General features: G+C 48.7%; 1 protein-coding gene across 1 annotated transcript in view; it reads right to left on the reverse strand.

The window, feature by feature from the left end:
- The window catches only part of Isoc2 (isochorismatase domain containing 2), a 21,351-nt gene extending 18,209 nt beyond the window's left edge, over nt 1-3,142 (reverse strand). Inside the window, exon 1 of the mRNA XM_021219691.1 lies at nt 3,043-3,142. The gene's annotated coding sequence lies outside the window, so the exon portion shown is untranslated. The remainder of the gene's footprint in view (nt 1-3,042) is intronic.
- Nucleotides 3,143-4,442: the final 1,300 nt, after the last annotated feature.

Genomic DNA, 4,442 nt, shown 5'->3' on the forward strand with positions numbered 1-4,442 from the left:
AAGGTCCGGAGTTCAAATCCCAGCAACCACATGGAGGCTCATAACCATCCATAACAAGATCTGACACCCTCTTCTGGAGTGTCTGAAGACAGCTACAGTGTACTTACATATAATAAATAAATAAATCTTTTTTTTAAAAAAGATTGCATAATGTGTAACAGAGTGTCCAGTGAAGAATGAATACAAGCTTTGGAATAAAGTCAACAGCTAACAAAAACAGCCTGTGGGGATGAGGTTCAACACTGACAGCCACTCCCCTTTGACCAACCTCTTCTCCCAGACCAGAAAACTGAGATGCAAGCCCCGCCCACATGACCACAGCCTCTAGACTCCCCCCTTAGCCTCAGCCCAGTCATATCCCACCTCAAGGCCCCTGCTCCCCATTTCCCGGAGGACCAGTGAGTGTCTGTGTTCCTCCCCCTAGCCCAGCCTCAGGTGTTGGCAGTAACCTTCCACACTGAGATAAAGTTTCCTGTTTTCTGCTGCTGTACAAGCCAAGCTGGCTAGGAAACTTCTGGGGGCGTCTCCCATTTCTATCTCCCATGTCCCAGTATGATCACCGGGATTACAGTAACATGCTACTGTGTCTAGCTTTACATGAGTATCAAGGAACCAGACCTAACTCCTCAAACTTGAGTGGCAAATACCCAACCCGTTGAGCAATCTACCCAGTGCCCAGAGGGCTCCTTCTCACTCCCAGGGCTAGCTTCTGGTTCTGAGCACAAGGGACACCGAGCCACCACGAGACATTTCTGAGGAGTGGATGAGCTAGAGAGACACACGGAAGATCCCAAAGACCTAGCAATTTGCTGAAGGCAGCAGGGAGCTCCAGAGGGTCCAGACAAGAGGCTCAGAATGTCTCATAGCCTGACAGGCATGGGACACTGAATTGCATGGTCACCATCCTCAAAATGACAAATGACGGAGACACAAACCCTCTGATTCAGAAGTCTGTCCCTAAGTATTTATCTGACAGGGACCAGGTTATTATTAACCACAAGACTCTTTGACAGGGCTCTAGTGACAAAGGGCCACAAATTCCCAATATGGACATTCCCAAATATAGCCAGTTAGACTATGGACACTTGCAGCCTGGCCACCTGGTGACCCATGATGCCTTACACAACAGAGACTAATGTATAATGACCCATGGCATCGTATCCACTCTCAACCACTGTGTACAGCAGAGAGCTTCTTCTCATGGACTCAAGGCTGGCCAGGGACTCATGTCAACCCTCCTGTCTGAGCTGTTTAAATCCTGGGATTATACACATGGAGTCACTGAGTTGTGATTATATACCTACCTTCCTTTCTTTCTTTCTTTCTTTCTTTCTTTCTTTCTTTCTTTCTTTCTTTCTTTCTTCCTTCCTTCCTTCCTTCCTTCCTTCCTTCCTTTCTTTNCTTTCTTTCTTTCTTTCTTTCTTTCTTTCTTTCTTTCTTCCTTCCTTCCTTCCTTCCTTCCTTCCTTCCTTTCTTTCTTTCTTTCTTTTTCTTTGTTTCTCTCTTTCTTTCTCTCTCTCTCTCTTTCTTCCTCTCCCTCTCCCCCCCTCTCTCTTTCGTTTTCCACTTTGTGGTTTGGGGTGACCTAGAACTTCTGATCCTCTAGCTTCCACACCCTAGTGCAAGAATGTGTAAGCACACAAGTTATTCATGCAGGACTGGAGACCAGACTCAACACTGTTCACTTTGAGACAGAATCTCGCTAAATTGCCCAAGGGGACCTGGAATTCAACTTGCAATTCTCCTGCTGAGGCTTCTGGAAGCAGTAGCTGGGGTTACAAAAACTGCAGCCCGGCCAAATTCTCACTGTGGATTCTTTGTAGCCAAAAACCCTGCAAGGGAGGTCTCCAACACAGACGAAAAGTGCACAAACGAAATGAAAAGCGGAAGCACGGTATGGCAAACTCCCATCTGTGCTCCCTGAATGGCAAATGTAGATTTTTTTTTTCCTTAAAAATTTCTATTTATTTATTTAGTTTCTATATGGGAGGGGGTATCCATGCTGTGGCGCACATGTGTCTCCAAATGAGGGAGTCATTTCTCTCTGGATCTCAAGGATCACGTTGATTAGATTTACTTTCATTTTTTTTTTTAAAAAATATTTATTTATCTGTTCTCTGTATATGAGTGCTCTGTCTACATGTATGCCTGATTGCCAGAAGAGGGCATCAGATCCCATTACAGATGGTTGTGAGCCACCGTGTGGTTGGAAGAGGAGCCACTGCTCTTAACTACTGAGCCATCTCTCCAGCCCTGACTGGGTTTATTTTATGAGTTTTTGACCTGAGACTGCATAGCCACATGCGTGTGGCGTCTGTGGAGGCTGGAAGAGATAGTCAGAGCCCCGGGAACTAGAGTTAAAGATGGTTGTAAACCACCGTCTGGGTGCTGGGTACCAAACCCAGGTCCTCTACAAGAGAAACCAAAGTTCTTAGCCGCTGAACCGGGTCTATTCGCCCCCGCCCCCTTTAGCCCCCTCGTAGGTTTTAAAGGCTTATGTCCCAAGGGCTGGGCTCTTGGCTTGGGAACCCATTTCTGGGAGGCACAGTGTGAAGGAAATGAACAAGGTGTGTGTGTGTGGGGGGGTGTAGTTTAGTGGTAGAGAGCATTTGATTTGCCTGGCTTTCGTGACACCCAGGCTCAGTTCGCCAGATTTGATCCAGATGTACTGGGGACACAGATGGGAGAGGATCCAGGATGCTTTAGGGAAAGGGATACAGAGGAGCACGTAATTGTGAGAGAAGCAGGGAGCAAGAATCACAAATCCTGGAACCAGGAATTCCAGGCTGTGTGACCCTGGGTGAGTTTCCCTTCCTCTCTGGGCCTCTTTTTCCTCCAGGGTTAGCTCACTCGCGGGGTTGATGCAAAAGTTGGCTCTAGAGAGGGTTAGAGACTCTCCCCGCAGGTCTATCCGGAGACCAACTGGAATGCCATTCCAACCCCCCCACCCCCAACGCGACACCTTGCAAAGCTTCCGTGTCCCTGTCTGAAGGGCGGGATGGTGGGTTTGCAAACAGCCAGCAAGTAACGAACAGGACTTACTCGACGGTCCCAGGTTCGAGTTCGGGCCCCTTTTCCAAGAAGTCCCGTGTCCGTTTCCCGCTGGATTCCCACCGGCCTCTGTGTGCCCTTTGTAGACGCGTAGTCCTAGCCGCGGGTCTGCCCTCCCGCGCCGAGCCACCCAATCGGCGTTCGCCTCACTCTGTTCCACTCCATCCTGTTAACTCGATTGGTCTGTAGAAACTGGCGGAGAGACAGTGTATGACCAATGAAAATCCAAGGAGGGAGGGCCTTGGCTGAGAGCTCAGCTTCTAAGCTGGAAGGAGGGTGAAGAACGACCAGAGAGCGACCAGAGAGCGAGAGGCTCAATCTTGGCTAGTGGATGGTTCGATGGTTCATGGCACCATCCACTCCATCCGGGGCGACCGGGCAGAGGTGATGCTTCCTGGAACCTAACTCTAGGAAGGCTGAAGCACGAGGATTGCCAGTTCGAGACTAGCCGGGACTGCATGGTGAGAGCCTGTCAACCAAAATAACAGCCGGGCATGGTGGCGCGAATGTTTAGTTCCAGTAATCATCATAAACCGATGATTTAGTTAATGGTTTAGTTCCAGTACTCAGGAGGCAGAGGCAGGCATAATTCTGGCTCTACAACGTGGATTCCAGAATAGCCAGTATAACATGGAATTAAACCCTGTCTCGAAAACCTGAAAATCAGCCAGGCGTGGTGGCGCACGCCTTTAATCCCAGCACTCGGGAGGCAGAGACCGGCAGATTTCTGAGTTCGAGGCCAGCCTGATCTACAAAGTGAGTTCCAGGACAGCCAGGGCTATACAGAGAAACCCTGTCTCCGAAAACAAAAACCAGAAAAAACCCCGAAAATCAAAGCAAACAATAGAACAAGCATCGTAAGACATTTTCCCCCACTGCTTGCCAGTTAGTTCTTTTTCCAGGAATTCAGGACTTGTCTCCGTGGGTGGTCTATATAGTAAACTGACTCTGTACGTAGAAGTGGGGATTAAGAGAGATGGGATTACTCCATCCAGGTATATAAACCCGGTATGGTGGCTCAGGCCAGTAATCCCAGCATTCTAGAAGCTGAGGCCTTGAGTTCAATGAATAAGAACACAAAAGCCGATTACGGCGGCTTAATATCCATGACCCCAAGTACTCAGAAGTGGAGACAGGAGGATTTCTTCACCTTGAAGGTATGAGAAAAGGATAGGTGTGGTGGCTAATGAAGACTGTAAACCCAGCACTTGGGAGGCTGAGGGTGGGTGGGGATCGTTTCGGGGAGAGCTATATCTGCATAGAGTTCCAGGTTAGCCTGGGCTACACAGAGTGTGACACTGTCGCACAAAGAAAAAGAAATGAGGCTGGAAATGTAGCTCAGGTGGCAGAGTCCTTGCCTGGCATGAATAAAAGCCTTAGCTTTAGTACCC

The sequence above is a fragment of the Mus pahari genome, chromosome 19, assembly GCF_900095145.1.
Source record: "Mus pahari chromosome 19, PAHARI_EIJ_v1.1, whole genome shotgun sequence".
Lineage (NCBI taxonomy): Eukaryota > Metazoa > Chordata > Mammalia > Rodentia > Muridae > Mus > Mus pahari.